The sequence below is a fragment of the Macaca thibetana genome, chromosome 7, assembly GCF_024542745.1.
Source record: "Macaca thibetana thibetana isolate TM-01 chromosome 7, ASM2454274v1, whole genome shotgun sequence".
NCBI classification, from domain to species: Eukaryota; Metazoa; Chordata; class Mammalia; order Primates; family Cercopithecidae; genus Macaca; species Macaca thibetana.
This window is the reverse complement of record NC_065584.1, coordinates 165,750,237-165,777,702: the sequence shown is the minus strand read 5'-3', so window position 1 is coordinate 165,777,702 and position 27,466 is coordinate 165,750,237. Positions and strand designations below refer to the sequence as shown.

The following is a 27,466-nucleotide window of genomic DNA, read 5'->3' as shown; positions in this document are numbered from 1 at the left end:
CATTCATTTTGCTATCAATTGTTTTTAAAAATCATAAATCAAAGAAAATATAAGAGGAGAGAAGTGAAAACTGAAGGTAGTTAATGAATGATGCACAGAAGACTAAGAGATTATCAATACTGAATATCAAAAATAAAATAAAAGACTTCCAGGTAAAAATGGCAACCAGACTAGCCCTTACCTTCTTTGATAAAATCTGGTCTGAGAGGATTATATAGGATAACATTATCACAGTTATGAGGAAGTGTTAATTTTACTTCTTATGACGAGTCCAACATATGTTTTCAAAATCCTGTCTTCTATATAACACGCCATGGGACTTTACAAGCTCAGAGGTTGCACTGAATAAAGGAAGGAACAAGCACAGACCCAAGAGACATAGCCCAGGAGATGAGGCAGAGGGAAGCACCCTGGCCATCACGCAGGCAGCTCTTTCTCCTGTCAATGTCCTGGACCAGCCATCCTCAAGAGATCACGGCCTTCTGTAAATGCCTTCTGGAGAAGCCAGAGCTATTGTGCTTGAGGACTCTCAGTTCCTAGCCTTCGGGTCTCAGCACTAGGACACACCCAGTACCAGTCTCTACAAAGTCCACCTTTGATTCCAATAGACTCACATCCTTCGTGACGACCAACTCAAAGTTTCACTGAAAACTGTCACCAGCTAAAACACAAAAAGCACTAGTCATAAAGAAAAAAAAAAAAGAAAGTATTACATTAAAATCAAGAACTTCTGGTCATCAGAAGACACCATAAGGAAGTAAAAGGGCAAGCCACCAAGTGGGAAAAGATACTTGCCACAGAGTATAGATCTAGCATATATAAATAACTACTACAAATCAATAAGACAACTGACTAAACAAGAAAAACAGAATTTTACAAAATGAGAAAAAAAAGAGGGGAGGGAAAGACAGAGAAAGAGAAAAAAAGAGAAGAGTTATTCAACTTCATTAGTAAAAAGGAAAATGCAAATTAAAATAATCATGTGATACTCTACACATTTATCAGACTGACAAAAATTCAAAAGCCTAACAATATTAAGTGTTGGCAAGGATGGGTGCAAGAATGCTCATTCACTGTTGGGGTTTATGTTGATAGAATCAGTTTAGAAAAAGTTTGGCAATATGAAGTGACATGATTTTATTAGCACATACCCAGGGACCTAGCAATTCTACTCCAAGATAAATTCAGCACACAAATAAATGCTTACATATACCAGAAATATATACTAGACTTGAATGCATGCCTACACAGTTAGAGACAGCCCTAAGGTATATCAACAGCAGAGTGGATGAAGAAACTGTGGTATAGTTGTGCTGCAGAATATGTACATGGACACTAAAAGATTCATATTTTTATTTGAATAGTTTTGGGGGTACAACCAGTTTTTGGTTACGTGGATAAGTTCTTTAGTGGTGATTTCTGAGATTTTGGTGCACCCGTCACCACCAGTGAATCTTAAAGTCATGCTGTTAAGGCTGGGTGTGATGGCTCACGCCTGTAATCTCAGCACTTTGGAAGGCCAAGGTGGGAAGACCACTTGAGACCAGAAGTTGGAGACTAGCCTGAGCAAAAAAGCAAGACCCCATCTTCACAAAATGAAAAAAAATTAGCTGGGCAAAGTGGCATCACCTGTAGTCCAAACTACTTGGGAGGCTGAGGTGGGAGGATCACTTGAGCCCAGGAGGTCGAGGCTGCAGTGAGCAGTGTTCGTGCCACTGCACTCCAGCCTGGGTGACCCTCTTAAAAAAAAAAATGCTATTAGGGAAAAGAGGCAGATACAGCAAAACACACACTATGTGACACCATTTACAAAAACTTAAACCTACCAAAATTAAACATTATTGTTTAGGGATATTAATTGAGTGGTAAGCCTATAAAGAAAAGCAAAGAAGTGAATCACTAAAGTCAGGATAGTGATTACAGGCAAAAAGGGAAATGGTCATCACTAGAGAGAAGCATGTCCTTCCTGGGGGTTGTAAATGCTGGGGATAGTCTATGTCACACCACAAGTGTTCCTTTTATAAGTCATTAAGCTGGACATCTGTGTTTTATAAACTTCTATGTATGGCAGTTATATTTCATGACAAAAAAATTCTTTAAAAGTTCACCAGATACTTCAGATATGGAGACAGCCCTCACAAAACTGTGACAACTCATGGTAGATTTTGTGCTAAAAATAAACCTCATAAGGCAACATCAGACCATTAAAAATGATGTCTCATAAAGAATTAACATGGGGAAACACTCATGTTAATTTTAACAGAAAGCAATAAAAAGGAGCTTACAAAAACAGGGTCACAATTACATTTCTAAAAAGAAATCTATACATGGAAAAGGGACTTCAAAGCAATACATGAAAATAGTAATAATTGTTTTCTTCAGGTGGTGAGACTGAGTTTTTCTTCTTTCAAGTTTTCATTCCTAATTTCCTTTAGTTATTAGGCAGTGACTTGTTGGGAAAAAAGGGAAGCAGTATCGCTGGTCCTTTCTGTGTGGAGTCAGTAGGCATGCTGCTAACTGCCAGTGTTTTTCAAAGGGCTCAGAAAACAAGAGCGTGTTAGGTCAAACGCTCAGATTTGTTAGTTCTGTGTTAAGGACTTTTGTCACTGCTTTTTCCTGTCTTTACTATACTGTTTGACAACACACGAGGAACCAAGGAGGTGGATAATTCTGTGAAAGTATCAGGACTTTTAGTAGAATGGTAAGAGACCTCTGTTCTAACACCCAGTTTTGGCAGATGAGGACAACTCTTTTTACTGTAGTAGTAGGATTTTTCTTTTCTATCAAAGCATTAGACTAGTGACCTCTACGCCAATCGTTCCAAAATGAGAAGTATCTGAATTACTTGGGAAATTATTATTATTTATTTACTTTTCATGTAAGCACCCTGGCTCCACACTTACAAATTCTGATCCAGTGGGTATGCGGATTCTTCAAACTTAAACACTGACTGACATTGGGCAAAAAGAGTTGGACTAGAGCCTAAGGCCCCTTTAGTTCTCAGGTTAAATTACATAAAAGACACAGGGGAGGAAAAAGAGACAATGAATTAAGTTTGTGTGAAACATTGGTCAGTTTAACATCACAGCGTTAGAAAAAAGATAACAGGGATCAAGTGAAAAGTATTTTCTCAAAGACATTAACAGTTCCAAAGTCTAAAGCCTTTATTTTAGAATAAAACAGAAGTTAAACCCTACCAGTCTGGAACAAGGCAGTATTTTTGGAGCAGCCAGTAACAATATAGGCGACACAGAAGATGTATTCATGGCCGGGCACGGTGGCTCACGCCTGTAATCCTAGCACTTTGGGAGGCCGAGAAGCATGAACTGCTTGAGCCCAGGAGTTTGAGGCCAGCCTGGGCAACAAAGTGAAACGTTATATCTGCTAAAAATACAAAAAATTAGTTGGGCATGGTGCTGTGCGCCTAGTAGCATCCCTGCTACTACGGAGGCTGAGGTGGGAGGATCACCTGAGCTCATGAAGTTGAGGCTGTAGTGGGCTGAGGTCGCACCACTGTACTCCAGCCTGGGCAATGGCAGTGAGACCTTGTCTCCAAAAAAAACACAACAAAATAAAACAAAAAGATGTATTCATGCAGGAATTTTAGCATTTTAACTTATGATTTGCTATTTTGGGGAGTATCACAATGGGAAAAGGTTAAAAATGATTCCTGTTAGTAAGCATGACCTTTGTGGGAAAAACGCAGGGATGGCAGGAATAGTAGCAGGGCCTATACACAGCGCTTTCTACCCCTAAGGCTTTTTTTTTAGAAGTAAACATTCCTGCTCCCCAGATACAAATACACAGCTGGTAGCCGGTGAGTGTGGATCTCGAGGCCCTGGGGGTACTCCTCCACAGACTACACCAGGCCAGACCATTCTCCTTCCCCTGCCCATTTGCCCCTGCTTCCTGGCATTGTTGAAGACATGTTGGTTCTTCTTAACAAGGGTTAACCTTCCACTTGAGCGCCAGATTCTTACCCCTCCCAAAACTTGAAGAATCTCCTCCCTGACCCCGTAAAATTTCAATCTTTATTCTCTCAATGCCACAGATATATCCAAGTTTCTGAATCTAAGAAAGGACCTGTTTTCATCAGCACTCTGTGCTTGAGGCCACAGCTCCATCTCTTACCTCCATTTCCCCACCACCCCACCCTCCCATGCACTCAACCCTAAGCCCTCTGAAACCTGCCTTCTGCTCCTATGAAGTCTTGCAAATGGCTATCAGAAGTACCAAACCCAAACGCTTTTTCTCACCTCTCATCCAGTTCAACTTCTCCTTGGCAGTTCACATTAACGATGCCTTCCTTCTTAAAACTCATTCCTAAGCTTCTGAGACACTGAGTCACTCTTGGTTCCTCCTCCTGCCCCTGCCACAAATGGGCCTGGCCTACTACTGGCTCATCTTCCCCAAGCTCTAGTCTTACTATCACAATCTTACATTTTCTCTCCTACAATCTCAATTAACCCCAGGACTTCAACTAGCAGTTCTATGCTGGCCTGATGGCTAATTTTATGTATCAACTAGATTGGGATAAGGGATGCCCAGACATCTGGTAAAATATTATTTCTGGGTGTGCCTGTGAGGGTGCTTCTGGAAGAGACTAGTGTTAAATCAGTAGACTGGGTAAAGAAAGCATCATCTGATCCCAGATAGAACAAAAAGGGGGACAATAGGAAAATTATCTCTCTCTTCTTGAGCTGGGATATCGATCTCCTGCCCTTGGACACTGGAGCTTCTGGTTCTAAGATCTTCAGACTTCAGGACATACACTTGTATCCTTCCCCTGCCCACCCTCACTCCCCTGGCAAGATTCCCAGGCCTTTGGCCTCCAAGTGGGAATGCTGCATCATCAGCTCCTCCTGGTCCTCAGGCCTTTGGACTGGGCCTGAATTACATCACTGGCTTTCCTGGGTCTCCAGCTTGCAGATGGGAGATCATGAACTTGGCCTCCATAATCATGTGAGGCAACTCCCATTAAAAATCTCCTCTTATATGTCTATATACAGTAGAGTCCCCCCACCAGATTCATGGTTTTGCTTTTCACAGTTTCTATTACCTACAGTTCAACTGCAGTCTGAAAATATTACATAGAAAATTCCAGAAATAAACAATTCCTAAATCTGAGCAGCATGATGGAATCTCACACTGTCCCACTCCATCAGAACTGGGATGTGAACCCTCCCTTTATCCAGCATACAGAGTCTACACTACCTGCCCATTAGTCACTTAGTAGCTGGCTGGGTTATCAGATGAATTGTCACAGTATTGCAGACTTGTGTTCAAGTAACCCTCATTTTACTTAACGAGGGCTCCAAAGCACAAGAGAAGCGATGCTGGCAATTCATATATACCAAAGAGAAGTTGCAACATGCTTCCTTTAAATGAATAGGAAGTTCTCAACTTAATAAGAAAAAAGACAACTGTTGCCAAAGTTGGTAAGATCTACAGTAAGAACAAATCTTCTACTTGTGAAATTATGAAGAAAAAAAATTGTGCTAGTTTTGCTGCATGTACAGGGCTAGTTTTGCTCATGTACTTGGACCAGACTTGGAACCTTTCGAGGACAGAAAGATGAATGGAATATGTTTGGTGGTCTTCAGGAGCTGAGTCTAACAGGGGAGCCAAGACATACATATAAAAGGGGAGCACGAGCAGAAGCAAGGTTGTATGTAAGGTGAGTAATTCGGACATGGATGTCATGGCAGATGAAGGGCTCATGTACTATCCTCAGTTTCGGGTATCCACTGGTGGTCTTCATCTTTTTTTTTTTTTTTTTTTTTAATACACTGTCTTGCTCTGTCGCCCAGCCTGGAGTGCAGTGGCACGATCTTGGCTCACTGCAAGCTCCGCTTCCTGGGTTCACGCCATTCTCCTGCCTCAGCCTCCCGAGTAGCTGGGACTACAGGCACCCACCACCATGCCTGGCTATTTTTTTTTTATTTATTTTTATTAGAGGTAGGGTTTCACCATGTTAGCCAGGATGGTCTTGATCTCCTGACCTTGTGATTCGCCCGCCTTGGCCTCCCAAAGTGCTGGGATTACAGGCGTGAGCCACCGCGCCCAGCTCATCTTTTTTTAATGCATTAAAACAACAGCTACTGGGCATCTCTCTTGGACCAGACATGGAACCTTTAGAGGACAGAAAGATGAATGGAATATGTTTGGTGGTCTTCAGGAGCTGAATCTAACTGGGGAGCCAAGACATACATATAAAAGGGGAGCACGAGCAGAAGCAAGGTTATATGTAAGGTGAGTAATTCGGACATGGATGTCATGGCAGATGAAGGAAGAGGATCAAGACCAGGAAGGGTACAAGCTATGTGGGCAACGGCAATGTCTGCTCTTGGTCAACTACTGATCTGTTTCCACGTCCACTAAACGCGTGTTTTCGTCAGATTCTCCCTAGACTTCATGAAATCTGTGGTCCTGACTTAAATGTGTAAGTAGATATTTTCTACACACTCTTCTCCAGGGAAAGGTCATTCTCACCAGTGAGACTAAACATATTCACTTTACAACAGAGTCTCAAGGTAGAGTGTCATCATATTTTGACAAGATGAGTCTAGGACTGTACAGCTGGCCCTTGGGTCCCACAGCAGGTTCTGACACTGAAATCTGACTGAAGAGCTCAGACTTATGTAGAAGGACTGGAATTGGGACAAAATGTCTTGATATTAATGATGAGAATGCTGAGGCAGTAGAAGAACCATCATGACCTGTATCCCCTCACATTTCTTCCAGGCCAGAATTCTGATCCGTATGTCTCTGTACCTGAGCACAGTCCATCATCTTCAGCCCTTGGTGTTATAAACCCCAGAATCCTTTGACCTCTTGACCATCCTACTTTGGCCAACTCCAGTCCTGGGAGTTGGCTTAGGTAAGGGGATTTGCCAGAGGGAAAAGGCAGGAAGGCAGACAGTTGATGTGTTCTCCTACTAATGAAACCACAGGCCCATCCAAATGACTAAGGCAGCGAGTACAGCTTCTTTACTCTAAGGAACTCAAGATACAGCTCAGAAGGATACCAACATGGCAGCAACAGGCAGTGTCCTGACGAAAAGTGGAAGACCAGCAGGGAGAAGTCACAAAAAAGTAAGTAATGAGGTCAAGTCTACTACAGGTCTGAGCAGGTGGCAAGATTAAAGCCGTTGGACATAGTATCAAGGGCTTAGTTAAGCAATAGAATCAGGAAGTCGGCATGTGTGGAAAGGGTAGGGCAAGAAAACAAAACAAATGAAAACAAACCTAGGCATTGACTGGGCAGCAGGGATTAGGAAGTCAGATGGGGAGCTAGTGCAGCCCCAAGCTCAGAACACACAAAGCATCTGCAGAATAGATGTGTGACACTATTAATAGATGAGTTAGGGAGGAGAACTCAGACAGCAGCCCACCTGTAAATTCAAAGAAATATCCAAATGACACAGAGCAATGGGGGCTGTATTGGCCCACTTTGTGTTGCTATAAAGGAATACCTGAGACTGAGTAATTTATAAAGAACAGAGGTTTATTTGGCTCATGGTTCTGCAGGTTGTACAAGCATGGGATCAGTACTTCCTCCACTTCTGGTGAGGCTTCAGGGAGCTTTTTTCATAGATGGTGAAGCGGGAAGTAGGGTGTCACATGGTGGGGGAGAGAGTAAGAGAGATGTCAGGTTCTTTCTAAGCTCTCATATGAACTAATATAATAGAGAGAGAACTCATTACCATGGGGAGGGCACCAAGCCATTCATGAGGGATCCACCCCCATGACCCAAACAGCTCCCAACAGACCCCGCCTCCAACACTGGGGGTCACATTTCAACATGAGATTTGGAGGGGACAAATATCTAAACCATGTCAGGGGCAAAATCAGGAAGGATTCTGATTTAAAATACATATAAAACAGAAAATTCAACATGTAGGGCAGTAGCTAAGGCATGCTTAATGGAGTTGTTGCCTGTGAACCTGGCAGTCAGGATGAAAGAGAGCTCACAGGTAGGCTGTGAGTTCAGGGACCAAGGGAGGCTTCTCTACCTTTGAAGGGATGAGGTGAAGAACAAAATATTTTCTGCATCAGAGAAAGGTGCTTAATAAACGTCTGCTACTGACTACGCCATGTCATTCTGAAAATGTTCTTCTCTGGTACCCTCGGTACCACATTAGCTAGATGTCCCCTGCTCTTTCTAGGCACGCTTCTGTTTCCTTTAGTCACTACTCTTTCTTCTCCCATACAACAAGTGGGCATCCCTCAAAGCTCAATCCTCATCCCTTTCTGGCATCTTTTATCTTCAAATTGATTTCCTTGTATTAATAGAACTTGTTCAATGCCAGCACCTACCACAGTGGCTGACATATGGTAGTTATATGATAAATATTTGTTAAACGAATAAATGGGTGGCCAGAGTCTTTAAAGTTTGTTCATTTGCCCCCAGTATTTCATCTGAACCCTAGCCTCCCCACCCTTCCTTTCTTTTGATGCTTCTTCCTGAGCACCCCATCACTTCACATGTAACGTCTCCCAAACTTGACTTTTCATATTCGTTCCCCAATCCTTCTGTTTCTATCAGTCACCACACCCTATACCTGACGGGCTTGGGAACTAGGATGAATTTATCACCTTTCCCTCCCCTTCGTCTCTCACACACTTATAGTCACTAAGTCCCACCATTCCTATCTTTGAGATGTTTTACAGACCCATCGTCTCTGACACCACTTCTGTTGCTTTGTGGTGAGCTACAAATGGCAGCATCTTTTGGACAATTAATCAGGGTCTGCCTTCTGTTTGGTGTGTGAACGTGTACAGTTTGCCCAGTGATGAACATCTCCATCCAGGTACCCAGAGTCTGTTACCCAGAGTCTTTCTGGAAACCTTACTGTTGCTGCCTGTACATCCCTCTCCATGGTGCTCAGACTGCCCCAGAGGGACCTTGGCTGCTCAAACTACCCTACCTGTTTTGTCCCATCCTGTTGGTTTCTGTATGTCAGCTTACGGTTGAGAAGGAAGCAGGTGTCATGGTTCTTGATTACTGACCTGCTGTCAATCCATCGCTCTACCCTGACTCCTGCTAACAGCATACACTCTGACAGCCTACCAGCTTCCATCCCAGCTTCTCCCTTTTTCCCAGGCAGAACCTGGGAATCTCCCAGGCATAATCAATGCCCACACCTGACTTCTCTTCTCTCCCAGACCAGTTTTCCTTCAAATTCTATCTATATAAACTGCCCCACTCATGTCACTCCCCACTCCAATCCATCCTTCCCAACAGATATATCTTCCTTGAAGAAAGAAAAAGACAAAAAAAAAAAAACCCAAAAACTTTTGTTATGTTACTTTGTTCATCAAACTCTTTAGGCAATCACTATGCTTACGATAAAAGTCCATGTCCACAATCTAGTCCCGTCCAACTATTCCAACCCTTTCTTTTCTCTCCAGGCGGCCCTTCTGCTCCTGTGGCTCAGGCTCTTCCCTCACTGGCTCATAAACACCCCGTGCCCAGAATGTCCTCCCTCTTTGTCATCACCTGGACAACTTTGGAGTCCTTCGGGTCCATTCCGGTCCTACCTCGTCCCTTCACATTTCCTGACTCCTCCAGTCTACAGACAGAATTTTCTTTCCTGAGCTATCCACTCAGATGCTTAATGACAGGAAGGTGGATGTGATTAACTGTACCATGGCATGCCCTACACTGCCAATGATGATGTAAGCTCCACAAGGGTAGATAAAACTGTATCTCTCTTTGGGCAAGTTAAGAATTTCCAGGCTCAGGGATCAGCGAGTTTGGAGGCACCGTCGCTTTGAACAGAATGTGATTCTAGCCAAAAGCCATTTTTGAACAAATTAAAATTAAATTTCAGACACAGTCATCATTCCATTGGATATATAATCCATTCAAAGTTTAACATCATCTTGGGGATCTAGACAGGAACAGAATCTCTTGTAGCAAAAACAAAGACCTTAATAATATTTAGTAAGCAAGTAAGCATTAACGTTTTTAAGCATGATATAAGATTTTCTTAAAACAGAGCACAAGAAATTAAATTCTCCCAATTTTTACCAGGGGGAAGCCACAACCCTGAATCATTACTCTTTGTCACGGGCAGTGTGATGTGTACAGTAATCCCCTTTGCAAGTTTTTGCTCTCAGCCTCTCCCAATGTCTACTGTCCTTTTGCAGTCACAGGCTATGCTGAGTACAGGCGGATCAGCACAAATTTAGGTTTCCATTCCCGCTCAGCATATGGTAATGGGACATGCCCCCATGAGCACCCTGAAACTGAGGGCTCGGCAGCCATCTCAGGAGCAAGAGGAAGTACTGAGGCAGGAAGTTCCTGCAATGGAGGCTGACAGCGCCAAGGAGATGGTGTCTCATGGGAACGATCACTTACAAGGTTAAAATCTGTTTGTTTTTGTTTTAATGTAAAGCTTGCTTTTCCTTCTACAACCATGAACAAGCCTGGCCTCCCTGAGACGCACTGCATCCTGTTTAAGTTAATGGGCCTTGACTTTGTCCTTTGTCAGGAGCTCTCCCATTTATCTTCAGAGAAGCACACTTGGCACAGTTCCACTGACTTTGAAGTCAACATTTTAAATATTTCAGAGCTAGAATTCCTAGTGGAAATGTCTTAAGACATAGGACGAAGATAAATACACAAGGTAACGTGAATGTTAACTGAAGGATGAGGTCTGAGGATATTGAGAAATCCTAATAACTTTATAAACTTTAGATAAACATTAAAAAATAAAAAGTAAACTTTAGAGAAAAGCCTCAGAATAAAAAGACTGACTATGCAAGGGACGCAGGTGCATAAACAGGACCTGCCAGAAAACACAGTTGGCCATGGGGAATACTTTTGCCCTCAGGCAAACCTTTTAGCCAAAACTTAACAAACGTGCTTTATATATTAATTATGAGGAAGAGGAAGAAAAAAGCATCAATCACCTAAAATATACTTATTTTTCCTTAAAATACACCTTTTTTTGAGGAACTGCCAAAAAGAAATTTGTAGATTTAGAAAATTGTTTAGCATTATACTAAGTAAAATTTCACAAACGGATTTCTATTGGTTGTTCATTCCAATGGTGAAAACAAAGAAAATACATTTTAAAGTATCCGCTGTTTTGGTGCTATTTGAATAAAAATTTAAAGGTTAGTAATGTCTGCTGTATATTTTTTCCTTTTTCCAATTTTTAACTAATTTGATTAAAAGGGACACTTACAAACAGCTCATTATAACCCCTGGAAGTTTCTAAAACCTGGGCACAGTCTAGGTATTCTCAACAGTGGTTATAAAAGAAAACATACCAAATACAGCATTAAAAGCAGGCTCAGTCCCTTCAAATAACACTGGATGTAAGGAGGGTAAACCATGTGCTCTTGGGTTACAGGTCTTTGGGGAAATAATGAAGGAAATAAGATTCAAACCAAGAAATAACACCAAAATCAAGTATAAATGTAGGCAAAATTAATATTGTGGTCAAGTTCATTGAAGTACAGCAAAGAGAATGATCAAAATGGGGACCTGAAAGTCAGAAAAAGCTTCAGGTAGAAGGTGGAGCTTGCAGCCAATGTCAAAGGAGAGGAGATTTAAAAACATAAAGAAGGGCAATAGCAGCAGGGGAGGGAAGAGTCTCCCGAGGAACCAGAGTGTGGAAGGGCTTGGGAATGTACACAAGAGCCGACAAAGTGGAGGTGGGCGGCGAGTGTGGCAACGGGAAGGAGGGCGATCGTTGGGAAAACGTGCTTTGCAGAAGAGAGCTGCTCTCATCCCACATGTATGTAGCAGGTAGAGGGGTGCAGGGAGAGATTCAAAGACAATTCTATAGGTAAATGACGAGAAAACTGGCACAAATTGGGAGGCTGGGAAGGAGATAATAGGTAGAGTTGGATTTTTGTTTGTTTCAGTAGGAAATAAGTTTAGTTTGGGAATATACTGAGTTTCAGGGAACTTTGGAACATGCTAATAAGCATGGCATAAAAAGTCAACCTCTCAGGGTTAATTACAAAGAAAAATCTTCCTGAAACTGTTTGGATATCTATGTTAAGAAAGACCAGTTCCTGAGCTCTCCTCATTCTTTCTCCTGCCACAGTGCAGAGGAAGACAAGTGGCTGGAAGTAGCAGCCTGCGGGATATCTGTCCAGGCAAGGAGACAGGAGCAGAGCTAACAGCAGAGGCTCTGGAAGGCCCAGGTCCCATGCGAGATGATGATAACACAATGCACAGAATAACAAGGGCATTTTAGGAAAACATAACTTACAAAAGGGCTTGGTGTGGTGAAATACCTGCTAATCAATGTAGCCTTTCCTAAACCTAGTCACTCATTTCAATACCTATCAAGATAAGCTTTATCTAATTTTTGTAAAGCAGCATCCACCATTAATGTACAATGCTTCATTCTATCCTAGATGCTTGAAATTCTTTTCAAATAGTGGTTCAGGGAAGGGCCCTTTGTGTCATGTTGAAATCTACCTTCAAAAGAACATAATACTTTATGACATTCAAGACTATTCTCTCCTACCATATACCCTTTCTCTGTGCCAAAGCAAAAATAAACAAGACCTGACATAATGACTTCATTTTATTTTTTAAAAATCATCTTTCAGAGGAAAAGTTATAGTCCTAAAAAAAATATAAAATTAAATCTCTTTGGATCTGTTACAAGTAAAATAGAACAATTTGCTTGAACTTATCTGAGTATAATTGTGCATGAAACTGTTCTAATAATAATGGAGATTCTTTTGGCATTCTGTAATTATTTAACACGTTGGAAAAGCCAGAAAATGTTGCCTTCTCTCTACAACTGCACAAATATCTGTTGAATGGTTAGAATACTACCTCCTCCACAGGGTATTTGAGCTGATTGCACGGGCTGGCTTATATAAAACATCTAGGCCAGGTGTGGTGGCTTACACCTGTAATCCCAGCACTCTGGGAGGCTGAGGCGGGAGGATTGCTTGAGCCCAGGAGTTCAAGACCAGCCTGGGAAACATGGTGAATCCCTATCTCTACCAAAAATACAAAAATTAGTCCGGCATGGTAGTGCACTTTTGTAGCCCCAGCTACTCGAGGGTGAGGTAGGAGGATGGTTTGAGTCCGGGAGGTAGAAGTTGCAATGAGCCAAGATTGCACCACTGCACTCCAGCCTGGGTGACAGAGCCAGACCCTGTCTTAAATAAATAAATAAATAAATAACTATTCCACTTCCAAGAAACTCAGCCAAAAGTTAAGGTACAGATTTCATGAATTCTCTATGTTGGGGAAAAAAACTTTAAATATTGAATTTAATTATCAATTTGATTGCCAAGGCGGAAAAATATTTTTTAGAAATAGAAACTCAAGTATCTCATTTCTAATTGTTTATTTCTTTGTAGGATGAGTTCATACAAGTGCTATAGTGGAGGAGACACAGATGGTTGGTTGAGTTTGCCTGCTTGACACTGACTTGCAAATGACTATGAATCTGAGACAGCAACGCTACATTTAGTTCCTGCACTAAAACTGCTGAGATGTTTGCCAGGAAGTTCTTGGAGAGTGACTTACTGGGGACAGAGAACGTGTATGACCTGCTCTGTCTTTTTGGAGCATCCCACTGCCTCCCAGTCCTTGAACTCTAGGTATGAACACATGTCCAGGTCTGGGCAATGAGAGTATTGAATCCTCCCGGCCAGAGTGACTGCTTAGGGGATAAGCCTAGGACCCAAGCCTGGTCAATCCCAGTCCTCCCTAGGATGTCTGCACCCTCTTCTGCTGAGCCTGGGCCTCCTTGAGAATTATACAAGGAAGAAAGCAAAGCTGAGAGCAAGTGGGCCTGCTTGATGCCATCGTCTGAGGCCCTGCACCCAGACATGAGAGCTTGGAGTCCTCTCTCTTAATGCTGGGCTAAAACAGGGATTCTGTAAGTAACCTGGAGTATGTGGTCATGACCATGAGGAGGTGGGGGACAGGGGAGGGAAGGTGGAGATTCGTAGAGGATGTAGAAAGAAGAGTACGCTTCACAATCAGACAGCACAAGGTCTGAACCCAGCTCTGCCTTGCACCTGTAGCAGCCCTCTCCACGGCCACAGAATGGTGGAGTAAGGCTTGCCTCTGGGACTGCTGCAAGAATTAAATAAGCAGTGAGTGAAACTGCAAGAATTAAATAAGCAGGCCAGCCTTAATCCTCTCTCCTGTACTTGTAGTCCTTCCCCCATCCAGGCCACTTTCCTGTTTCCATAAACAGTGAGGCCTAGGAAGAGTTAAATGCAGCTCCAGGACACCACAAGGACACATGTGAACTGAAACCTGAATGCTGGCCCACTTATTCCATCAGCTCCAGCTCAGCACTGCCCACTCTTGCTGTTTATTCCCTTAAATGTGTTTTGCAGACATTCAAAATGGAAGTGTGTTAAACAGACACTCTCCACTGGGCAGACCCCATGAAGCAGCTGAAGCAGCCCTTTGGCCCCTCCTTGATGGCATCTTCAGTTCTGTTCTCCTGGACCTAATCCTCTCTTTGTGCCTGTCCTACCTTCTTTTTTCCTTGTATTTCCTACTTGCCATTTTACAACCAGAAACCTTCCATCCCCCTACTCCGTCCTTTTTAAAAGCTTAAAAAGTTCACAGCATCAATTGGGGAAATATACCAAACACAGGATAGAAATGAAAAGGCCCTTAGAGAATCACACAGATGGTCCACTTTATTTCACAGAGAAGGAAACTAAAGCTTTCAGAGAGATTACTGACTTAACTCAGAATGGAAATTGCCAAGAGAGCTGCTTGCGATAAGCCTATCAAAGTCTGGGATATGGACTAAACATGGAGAAGCACAGTGAACCCTGTGAATTAAAGAAGCTGGCAGAAGGATCGCTGAATTGAAGTAGTTAGCACAGCTTCTGCATTAGGCACAACTGTCTGAATTCCACCACTGCAGCTAACAAGTCTGGGGCAAGTGGTCCAACCCTGCTCTGGGTGTCTATTCTCTCGTGTGTAAAACGGGGCTCCGAACTAACAAAGCTGGTGCGCAGCTGCCCAGTCACATTCGTTATCAACACCCTCTCCTTTAGCTCACAGGGAAAAGCAATTTGGAAAGAGTCTGTTCAGAGCACCAGCCTGAGCATCTCAGATGTAAATGGCACTTTAAACATGAACATTCCATACAATGGGTGCAGAATCTCAGTTTGAGAGGATGAAGTTCTAGAGATGAATGGTAGTGATGGCTGCACAAGGCGAATGTCCTCAATGCCACAGCACTGTACATTTAAACATAGTTAAAATGTTAACCTTTATGTTATGTCTATTTTACCACAATTAAAAAAAAAAAAGAGTCAGCATTCCTCTTAAATCCAGCTCATGCTCATCATTTTCTTATTAAGTACCAAGGAAAATTCCAGCTCTCCTAAATTCTAAATGAGATTTTATTATAAAAGTAAAAACAATAAACAGTAAAATTTGTCTTCTATTGTAAAATCTCTAAAATCTAAGGGCATTAACAATTTGCAAAAAAAAAAAAAAAAAGCTTATAAAAATACGTGTGTCACTAATACTGTGTTTGTTCTTTTACAAATCTGGTAGAACATTCTACTCGTGATCTATCTCGCAGGTGAGGTAGAAGGTTCAGGGAAGCTTGGTGGCAATGACAAACCTGGGATCTTTTTTTTTTTTTTTTTTTTTTTTTTTTTTGAGACGGAGTCTCGCTCTGTCGCCCAGGCTGGAGTGCAGTGGCGCGATCTCAGCTCACTGCAAGCTCCGCCTCCCGGGTTCCCGCCATTCTCCTGCCTCAGCCTCCTGAGTAGCTGGGACCACAGGCGCCGCCACCTCGCCCGGCTAATTTTTTGTGTTTTCAGTAGAGACGGGGTTTCGCCGTGTTAGCCAGGATGGTCTCAATCTCCTGACCTTGTGATCCGCCCGTCTCGGCCTCCCAAAGTGCTGGGATTACAGGCGTGAGCCACCGCGCCCGGCCAAACCTGGGATCTTATAAGAACTCTTTTATTTAAACATGATGATGACCTCACTGTCACGAAGACCTTCCATTACCTCTCCTCCTTGCCTGGATTTTTTTTTTTTTTTTTTTTTTTTTTTTTTTTTATTTTTATTTTTTTTTGAGACGGAGTCTCACGCTGTTGCCCAGGCTGGAGTGCAGTGGCGCGATCTCGGCTCACTGCAAGCTCCGCCTCCTGGGTTCACGCCATTCTCCTGCCTCAGCCTCCTGAGTAGCTAGGACTACAGGCGCCCGCCACCGCGCCCGGCTAATTTTTTGTATTTTTAGTAGAGACGGGGTTTCACTGTGGTCTCGATCTCCTGACCTTGTGATCCGCCCGCCTCGGCCTCCCAAAGTGCTGGGATTACAGGCTTGAGCCACCGCGCCTGGCCTTGCCTGGATTTTTAAAAAGTACAACAAAGGAAAACGACTCCTTGGAAAAGCACAAGTCTGCCATCCTTTTTGGAGATGAAAGGATTCCCTGAGGAACATCACTTCTAACAGGAAGCCAGTGCAGTAAGCGGAAACACAGACAGAAGTATTTCTTTTAGCAGTACCTTTCATTTGAACAAAATGGTAACAGAACTCCAATTTCTATATTTGAACACTCAAGGGCAGTTGTTAAAGAGGTTGGCTGCATTCTAAAATATCACCCCCACCCGTCTGTCAAGGACACGGGATTTGGGGTTCTGCGTGCCAGATCTGGTCCCCATGGTCTCCACACAGACGACGGGGACTGTATGACTCACAAGCCTTACCACATGGACTCTTCCATTTCTTTTTAAAGTCAGTCTAAATAAGGCCTTGAAGTAACTTCAACATTATATTTTAATTAAAATACAATGTAGTGTACAAACATAATGAAACAAATCCCACACCCTGATTTATCATAAACAGGAAGTCTTTATTGGCCACTAAAAACATCGAGTACCATGACATTAATAATTCAAAATACCCAGCTAGCCACATGCCATCCTATTCATTTTACCATAAACAACTGCAATATCCCTATAACCCAGTTTTTGGAGCAAAATGCAATAACCAGAGACAAAGCAGCATAAATAGCAGATCCATTTCTTCTGCAAGCAACACAAGCCTGTAATATCGTGTGCTCAGAAGTAAGCACTTCATACACTTTTTGTCCTGCAAGTCCACGTTTCAATCCACATTCTCAACCTTGGTGTCTTACATTTATCCTGTCATGCTAATGACCTTTCTTTGGCAGAACATACAATACTGTGTCTCCTAGTTTAAATCATTTCAGAAATGGAGAGGCCTCATACAAGCTGCATGCCAACAATGTCTCAAACAGCTACAGAAGTAGAGCTGCGTTTTAGAGCTGCGTTTTCATCCTGAAATAAAACTGTTTTGTCATTGCAAAAAATTCAGACTATGACAACATCTAGATGTATTTATCATACACACTAAGGAGCCTGGTGGAGAGGATCTCCATCCCCATCCATCCAGCAGGAACTCAGGGAGGGCAGAGGAGGCCTGGCCACCGGAATTGGATTCCATGGGCTATGCAGGATGGGGAACTTCAGGACCCCAACTGGTGGTCCCAGATACTGGGGTTAAGATGTTCAAACAAAGGAAGGGGTTCAAGGTGGAGTTGTTCTGAGCATATGAAATTTATTCCATTTTTCTGGGTTAGGCTTATCTATAACCACCATCTATCTATGCCTAGGTGCTCACTTGGAGCCCTTCTTGTCCCAGCTTTTTTTATGAGATGGAGTCTTGCTCTGTTGCCCAGGCTGGAGGGCAGTGATGCGATCTCGGCTCACTGCAACTGGGTTCACGCGGTTCTCCTGCCTCGGCCTCCTGGGTGGCTGGGATTATAGGCACGCACCACCATGCCTGGCTAATTTTTTTGTATTTTTTTAGAAGTGACAGGGTTTCACCATGTTGGCTCCCAGGCTCATCTTGAACTCCTGACCTCAAATGATCCTTCCGCCTCGGCCTTCCAAAGTGCTGGGATTACAGGCATAAGCCACTGCGCCTGGCCTGAATTGTCTCCTCTTTCAAAAGCCACTGGACCTCAAACAGCCCTGTCTCTCTAAAATTCCACCCAACATGCCATTAGGTTATTGAACATATCAAACGTGCAAATTCCTTTCCTCGGCCCTAGTATGCTCCTGCATTATTATTTCTAATACATCCGACTCCCTGTTGACGATTTACCAGGCTTTTTTAGTTCCCATCAAAGAAAAGCAATGTGGAAAATGAGAGTATTAACTATATAATTTTAAAGGTAGTCAAGAACTGCTTTTTTCACCCAAAACTTGAAAGCAATCAGAATAATATATAATCTTCTATACAGTATTAACAAATGCTTTCCATAATTCCATTTGTATGCATTTTTATCGTAAAAAGTATGTTTTTCACCCTTTTCTACAACATATTAGAATTCTTCAGATTGAAAAATATGAAACAGCATGAACAAAATATTTATGAAAATATCAAGATTTTATTAAGATTTCATATTCACTAGTTCTTTGGCACAAAGCAACATTTATGTAAATAAAATGAATATTTGAATTGAGTATTACATAATAAATGCCTCAGTTGAGCTTTTTTTCTGCCCTGCTGGTTACACGCATACATGCTGGCTAGGTTCTCTCTGTGAGGCCTCCCAGGAACCAGAAATAGAGAAAGGAAGAATTTATTCCTCCAATGGTTACCAGGTACCCACAATGCACCTTTGGTGCCCACAAGCTGAAGATTCGATAATAAACAAGGAAGACCTGAGTTTTGCCCTCATGGGGTTTATAATCTAACAATCTGATGATAAATGCCATTTCTACTCATTTTAAAATAAGAATGACTGCTTTTAAAGTCTTGCCAATTCGTTTCATATGACTGGCACGCACATGTCTCATCAACTTTTGAGAAAGATACAGACTAATCTGTGCTTTAGGCTGGGTGTGGTGGCGCATTCCTGTAATCCCAGCACTTTGGGAGGTTGAGGCAGGAGGATCACTTGAGCAAAGGAGTTCGAGGCCAGCCTGGACAACATAGTAAAACCACATCTCTATAATCAATCAATCAATCAATCAATCAATCCAATCTGTGCTTTTTGATAACTAATTTGACTACATGGGAGGAGATCCCCTTTTATCTTTTAAGAAGTCTCAAACTGATTCAGATGTTGGAAGGCCCTACAGTTTAGTGGTTTACCTGGTTTCATCGACTTAGATGTACTAAAGAAAGTGAGGTCTAGGACTCTGAGCCCACGAATCACTAGTCCTGACTCTAATGCCCAATAAAAATGCCCATAGGCATTGAGGTGATTTGCCTGCCTTTAGATTTCCTATCTATCAAGTGAGGGGAATGGATGAGGCCTGGATCTGCCTCCTCTGGTCCTTCTCAGCTAGTCACTATCACTTCCCCTAAAAGTTCAGCCCCACCAGGTGATAAAGCATGCTTGATCAGGTCAGACCAAAGGTGTTTTTCCCAGGGAGGACTGAGGTCTCATCTGCATGTGAATAGCAGTCCTGGCTCTTAGAAGGCCCCTATATGCCAGGAAGACATCAGGGACCATTTTGGTGAGTTTGTAGGTGGGTGAGTGTGCATGCACGTGTTCATACAGTCATTCTCCTTATCAGCAGGGGCTCGCTCTTGTTCATTATTAGGAGGCACGTGGCACAACAGAATAAACTATAATAAAGTGATGATGGCACTTTACATACCCTATCTCTAACCCTGACAACAATTTGCAAGGTGGTATCATCAGCTCCATTACACAGACCAGGAAACTAAGGTTCCTGCCAGGAAGGTGAATCGCCCAAGACCACAATGCTCTTAGGCAGCAGAGCCTGGCCGTGAACCCAGGTCAGATGCCTGCCTCCAGAGCTAAGCCCCTCTGCAAAGAGCCATAAGTCTTCACGGAGCCGCCAATGACGGCTGCACCCAGGGAGGAGTGGCAGCAGCAATGCTGTGTCTTGAGTGGCAAAGTGAAGTCTGGAGCGCAAGTGCAGAGGCCTGACAATCCCTATGGATGTCACCCCAGCCCTTCCCCTAATGCCACATTCACATTTTTAAATGATGAAGAACCAGAACCTTACTAGAAAACCTCAGAATTCATGGTGCAGCAGCAATCAGGCCAAAGAACAGCATACATGTCACCAGACTGGTCATTGGCCCCCTCAACCTTGGGAACGCTCACAGACCCCACTGCATGCAGCTCCCCGAATAACGAGCGTTGGTCCATAGTCCTCACACGTACTGTTACCTTTCTTCCCCGCCTTTTGCTCACTCAATACTTGCCGAGTTACCTCTAGGAAATTGTCTTTATTTCTGGAGACTGATTATATTTTAATTTGAAAAGAATGCTATGCTATGACACTGATTGTTAGCCAGAGGATCAAGAGTGGCTCAAAGGAATCTGGACTATTCAAACCTTCTAGGATAGCAAGGCTAGTGAGGGCACACACAACATTCCTTATCAGAAGCACAATGGGGCTACGCGGTTCCACCTGCCAAACCACCATATAGTTTGAATTGCTCATCTTAAATTTCTCAAGCAACCAGATACTCTAACACACCCTCTCCACTGGCTGCATTGCCCTCAATCTCTGCTCGAATGCACTAAACTACTGAGTGACCCTAGATGATTCAGATCTCTCACCATGTGGGAGAAGGCAAGATTGAAAGTTCGGCTGTTCAAGGGCATGGAAAAGACATCAAGGTCAGGTCTCCTTAAGAATTCATCACACCCCCTACAACTCAGATGAGTTAACTGTATTTTCTTTTTGTACTTTAAGTTAAACCTTTCTTTCTTCCTGTCTTAAACTACAAGATTTGAATACAGCTATATATGACCTCTGACAGAACTTATTTCAACTCTCAGCACTAGGCAGCTACAGACACACAGAAGGAACAGACAATCAGAGGAAAAGTACAGACATGTAAAAAGATTTTATAAAGTTTAAAAAGGGATCAATTTAAGAACCAAAGTAAATGAAAGCTATGGCACATTCCTTAACTACAATGCAAAGGTTAAGAAAAGAAAAAGGGTTGGGCACGGTGGCTCATGCCTGTAATCCCAGCACTTTGGGAGGTCAAGGTGGGTGGATCACAAGGTCAAGAGATTGAGACCATCCTCCTGGCCAACATGGTGAAACCCCATCTCTACCAAAAATACAAAAATTAGCTGGGCGTGGTGGTGCATGCCTGTAGTCCCAGCTACTTGGGAGACTGAGGCAGGAGAATCGCTTGAACCCAGGAGGCGGAGGTTGCAGTAAGCCGAGATTGCGCCACTGCACTCCAGCCTGGGAGACAAGAGTGAAACTCCGTCTCAAAAGAAGAAGAAAAAAAAAAAAAAAAAAACAAATAAAAAGCAGCAATTAACCAAGGAAGAAGGGAAAATCCTTGAAACTGATGGTGGGGCGGGGGTGGGGAACAGATGCAGAAAAGTCTTTTCTAAAGTACTCCTGAGTCAAGGAGAAATCAAAACAGCAACAACAGCCTCAATGAACAAATAAACAAACAAACAAAAAACAGCCGGGTGCAGCGGTTCACACCTGTAATCCCAGAGCTTTGGGAGGCCAATGCGGGAGGATCACTTTAGGCTAGGAATTCAAACTCAGCCTGGGCAACACAGCAAGACCACATCTCTATAAAAATAAATAAATAAAAATCAGCTAGTCATGGTGGTGCACACCTGTAGTCCTAGCTACTCAGGAAGCAGAAGCAGGATGATCACTTGAGCCCAGAAGTTCAAGGCTGCAATAAGTCAGGATCATGCCACTAAACTCCACCATGGGCAACAGAGTGAGACCTTGTCTCTAAATAAATAAATAAATAAATAAAATACATAAAAATTATAAAAACAATGACACCAGGTATTGAGAGGTGATATAATGAGTCATCTTGACCATCAAAATAAGCAAAGCTATAAAATACTAAACTAGAATGTAGAATTCGAGCTTAAAGAACCTGCAGATAATTGCACAGTGGGAATTCTCCACAATCCCATGTCTGCAATAGCCCATCACTCTGAGAATGTCTGAGGAAGAAGAGACTTTAGATCATTTCCATTCCAAGGGTCTGCTAACTCAGAAATGGTGGAGAAAATTTTCTGTATTTATGGGTTAAGTGTTTGGAGTAACTTTTGGTTAGTGAGGTTGTATTCATTTTTGTATTCTCCGTTAGACTAGACCCTGATACCCAATAGGCAGTCACATCCATAGATGAAACTATCCCACAGACGAAATTGTGTTGGTTAGGCACACTTGGTTAGGCACACTGCCCTGGTGTCTTCATGCCTCTTCCCTGCAATTCTTTGTTTGACTCTGGTCACTCTGTAAGACACTAGGGTATAAAAACATAACAACAGTGGTTATTTAATGAAGATAACATGGAAGTACTACTTGGTGCAGGATTTAAAAGACCTTTGATGGGATTTGTAATAAAAACTGTCAATGTAAAAGCATGTCCCTCTGTTCTCTTCCACTGAAACCCGCCACAAATAAAAAGATTCCAAGAAAGGGCCAGGAGCAGAAAACTCCATCCTTGATAAAACTAGAAATAGAAGGAACAAGAGGAAGAGGGAATTGAAGAAGGAGAAAGAGGAGGAGGGGGAGAAAACAGCACTGCAGGTTACTTTTGTGCAGGAGCATCCATCACCCTCACAGACTCTCAGAGCTTGGGGGGCAACTCTACCCAGTACAGACACCTGAGACCAGGCAGCAGCGGACTACGGCAGGCATTTCTAAACCTTATTTGTAGATCCATTTTATATTTTTTCAGTCTTATTTATGTTTTTTCCTTATGAGAATTTATCCCTTTTAATATTTTGTACATCACTCTAGACAAGACATAAATCAATCAAAAATCACTGCACTGTATAATACCCAAGTTCCATAGTGATGACCCTGAGTCATTAATAAATTATTACATTGCCGATTTTCTGCTTAGGCTGGAAAGAAGTACACAAGATATTTTAGGTCTATTTCAAATTATAAGGGTTTTTTTTGGAGGGGATAGGGCAGGAGGAGACAGGGTCTTTGCTCTGTTGCCCAGGCTGGAGTGCAGTATCATAATCACAGCTCACTGCAGCCTCAACCTCCCAGGCTCAAGTAATCCTCCCCCCTTTGGGGATTAAAGACATGCCCCACCACACCTGACTAATTTTTAAAATTTTTTTTTGTAGCGGTGGAGTTTTGTCACGTTGCCCAGGCTAGTCTTGAATTTTTGGACTCAAGCAACTCTCCTGCCTCAGCCTCCCAAATAGCAGGGATTACAGGTGTCCACCACCACGCCCAGCTAATTTTTGTATTTTCAGTAGAGACAGGGTTTCACCATGTTGGCCAGGCTGGTCTTGAACTCCTGACCTCAAGTGATCCACCCGCCTCAGCCTCCCAAAGTGCTGGAATTACAGGTGCGAGCCACTGCGCCTGACATGAAAATGATTTTAAATTCATTCTGCTCAAAGGCCATCAGGAGGACAGACCATACTGACAAGCAAATGCAAGCACCCTGTTCACCTCAGCTGTAGCAAGATGATGCCACAGGGGGTGGTCGGATTAGAAAGGACTCATGCCATCGGCCACACAAAGCAGTAGCCTCTCTTCCTGCACTGATTCCGTGTGCCCCAGGAAACCTGTGGCAATGTGGTTTTTTTTAAGTTGTGCCCATACAGAGACAATGTGTTTATAACAAAGCAAACACCTACTTGACCTAATATTTCTCACTGTAAATTAATAAACTATCTATTAAGAGTCATTTAGTGTGTACCAGCTGAGTCTGATAAACTGTGGAACACAGATAAGATGGAGTTTTGGAATCCCTAATACTATCCATGGTAAATTCCCCCTTAGACTATGGCAATTCAATAAGAGATAATGAGCAAAGGCCCACAAATGATCTAGTCGGTTCCTTCACTATGGGACACCAAATGAAACTAATCTGGCTGTCAGCATTATTAAAATTACAGGACAGTCTCACCCATGGAGAAGTTCACCTGCAACAGTGCAGGCCTCATTCACAGCAACTTCCATTCACATAGGCTGAGAAGTCAGTGGTGACCCCTGGGTCATGGGATGGGATCCCCTGATCACCATCACATGAAACAGCCTTGGCAGCTCACAATAAAGAGCACAGGTTTATAACATTGTAATTTAAAAGATTCCTTTGTGACATTCAGACAAATGTGATATACATATATAAACAATGGAATACAGCCATCCCTCAGTATCCTCAGGGGACTGGTTCCAGGACGACAGTCCTCAGATGCTCAAGTCCCACAGTCAGTCCCACAGAACCTAAGGATGGGAACAGTTTGTCCTCCGTATCCATGAGTTGTGCATCGGTTAAATACTGTTATTTTCCATCCAAGGTTGGTTGAATCTGTAGATGCAAAAGCTAACTGTACTACTCAGCCCTTAGAAAGATGGAAATCCTGCCATTTACAGCAACATGGATGGTCCTGCAGAACTTAATGCTACATGAAATAAGCCAGGCACAGAAAGACACATGCTCTGTGATCTTACTTACATGTGGAATCTAAATAGGCAAACACATTGAAGCGGAGAGCAGAATGGTGGTTGCCAGGGGTTAGGGGAGACGGTAATGGGGAGGTGTTGGTCAAAGGGTACCAAGTTTCAGCTATATGAAGTGAATATCTGGAGGTCTACTGTACAGCATAGAGCCTATGATTAACAATACTGCACTGTGCGGGGCGCGGTGGCTCAAGCCTGTAATCCCAGCACTTTGGGAGGCCGAGGCGGGTGGATCACGAGGTCAGGAGATCGAGACCATCCTGGCTAACACGGTGAAACCCCGTCTCTACTAAAAAATATAAAAAACTAGCCAGGCGAGGTGGTGGACGCCTGTAGTCCCAGCTACTCGGGAGGCTGAGGCAGGAGAATGGCGTGAACCCCGGGAGGCGGAGCTTGCAGTGAGCTGAGATCCAGCCACTGCACTCCAGCCTGGGTGACAGAGCGAGACTCCGTCTCAAAAAAAAAAAAAAAAAAAAAAAAAAAAAAATTAGAAAGACGTAAACTTACAACAGCAGAGAATAGGAAGCCAGGGAAAAATCAGAAGGAATTTCAGTGCACTTCTCGGTAACAGAAGGTGTGTGGAAACAAACTGACAGATAAAACCGAGTGGAGAACTCTGTCCAGGACATGCTACAACAGGGCTGCAGGCAAGATGGAAACTACCTGAATCCCAGAGAGGATTCTTACTCAAAATTAGCATGCAACTAAAAATAGGTAAATTATAAGAAATCTGAACGGAAAGTTATAGAAATCCGACTCCCTTCCCAGCACAAAGTATAAAGCCCTCCAGTGTGAGCTAAGACTTTTAGTTGGTGCTCTCAAGGAAAGTCATCCTTATTCTGGCATTGGGGGGCCTCTTCCCTCCAGAAACAAAGTCTACCACAACAAGGAAGGAGGGCCCCAGTGCCCTACTGGCTGCCTGTGTCTGAAAGCCCCCAGCCAACTTTCCTCTTGCGGGAGAGGCCTGGCAAGGAATACCTGCTTACACCGCACAGAGGAACCCCAACCTGGTTACCCAATCTTTCCTTCCTCAGTGTAAACTGATGAACAGAAGTGATGACAATGACAACAGCATTTATGGCACATCTGGTATTTTGCCTGTGATGACAATGACAATGACGATAGCATTTATGGCACATCTGCTATTTTGCCTGTGATGACGATGACAATGACAATAGCATTTATGGCACATTTGCTATTTCCCTGGCACAATTCTAAATGTACTAAATCATTTAATGCTCAATACCTCCAGCAGTTGGATATCATTATTATTAAGTACTTTACAATTAGGAAATTAAAAAGCCAAGATTCAGCCCAAATCTGAGCCAGTGACCAAGCTCTTTATCACCAAACTAACCTGCCAACATATAAGGAAAGTTAGCAGCATGAAAGACCCAAGTATCTTTCATAGGGGACACAGACAAGTATTGGACCAGCATATAGGGCTTAAAAAAAAGTAAGTATACTCTTGGATTTATGAAAATATATCCTTAAAACAAGAGCAGGATGCTATGAAAAAGGGAAGTCAAAGAGTTAAAAAAAAAAAAAAAAAAATATAAAAAATGATGGGTAAACACAAAATCTAACTCAGAGTCCCAGAAATAAAGTTGAAGAGGCTTCTCAGAATATCAAACAAAGTAGACAAAAAGATGGAGAATATGGGAGACAAGGAAAATCCAGAGGTCAGTGTAATAGAAGTCGTAATAAAAGAGGCCTATGAAAATGGAAGAAAATAAATTTTGAAAGAAATATTAAAGAAAATCTCTGAGACCAAAGGATACCAGTCTTCGGTTGGTAAGGGCCCCCACTAAGTGTTCAACATAAATTAATAATTTTTTTTTTTTTTTTTTTTTTTTTTTTTTTTTGAGACAGAGTCTCACTCTGTCACCAGGCTGGAGTGCAGTGGCGTGATCTCGGCTCACTGCAACTTCCGCCTCCCGGGTTCAAGTGATTCTCCTGCCTCAGCCTCCCAAGTAGCTGGGATTACAGGCACCCGTCACCATGCCTGGCTAATTTTTGTATTTTTAGTAAAGACGGAGTTTCACCATGTTGGCCAGGTTGGTCACGAACTCCTGACCTCAAGTGATCCGCCTGCCTCGGCCTCCCAAAGTGCTGGGATTACAGGCATGAGCCACGGCGCCCGGCCATTAATAATCATTTTTAAAAGACCCTCCCTTGGAATATTTTTGTAAAACTTCAGAAAACAAAAAATATATACATATATATATATATATATCCTAAAAGCTTCCTTAGAAGAAAAAACAGGCCAGCTTCAAGAAACCAGAACCAGTCCAGCGCCGGGCTCTGCATTCAAGATGCCTACAGGACAACGCTTTCTACATTCTTAGGTCAACTGACCTTCAGACATGGATCCATCAAGTGGTTTCTGGAAAGTTTACCTCCTACATTCCCATCCTTTGAAGATATTATGAACTTCCTCTAGCAAAACTAGAATGAGAAGCAAGAAAGAACAAGTAGAATCTGGAAAACAGGGGGCCCACCAAGAAAGGGGAAAGTCCTCAGGTGATCCCTGAGTCCTGGGCAGGGAAGTAGAAAATTAAAATGGGAGAAAATGAAAGGTTCCAGAAGACAAGGGAGAGCGTGATGCAAAAGATGGTGTAACAAAGAAGATGGAAACCTCTGAGCAAGCGATGAAAGCCCATGATCCTTTTCTAAACAAGAAAAAGAAAAGGAGGCTGGTTGCGGTAGCTCATGCCTGTAATCCCAGCACTTTGGGAGGCTAAGGTGGGAGGACTTCTTGAGCCCAGGAGTTCAAGACTAGCTGGGCCAACATAGCAAAACCTCACCTCTACAAAAAATACAAAAAAATTGGTTGGGCGTGGTGGTGTGTACTTGTAGTCCCAGCTACTTAGAAGGCTGAGGTGGGAGGATTGCTGGAGCCTGGGAAGCGGAGGCTGCAGGGAGCTGAGATCACACTACTGCAGTCCATCTTGAGTGACAGAACAAGGTCTCCAAAAAGAAAAGAAAAGGAAAAGGTGATCACAAAATTCAGGAAATACAAAACGCGAT

The 27,466-nt window shown here is 42.9% G+C and overlaps 1 protein-coding gene and 1 long non-coding RNA gene across 2 annotated transcripts in view; both read right to left on the bottom strand.

Annotated features, from left to right (window-relative positions):
- The window catches only part of ABHD17C (abhydrolase domain containing 17C, depalmitoylase), a 62,106-nt gene that overhangs the window by 8,827 nt on the left and 25,813 nt on the right, over window positions 1-27,466 (bottom strand). The window lies entirely within an intron of this gene.
- On the bottom strand, window positions 7,487-16,014 carry LOC126957923 (uncharacterized). The gene is made up of 2 exons (XR_007727016.1): window positions 15,922-16,014; window positions 7,487-15,599 (listed from the first exon to the last, which is right to left on the bottom strand). It is a non-coding gene; the product is annotated as an uncharacterized LOC126957923 (long non-coding RNA).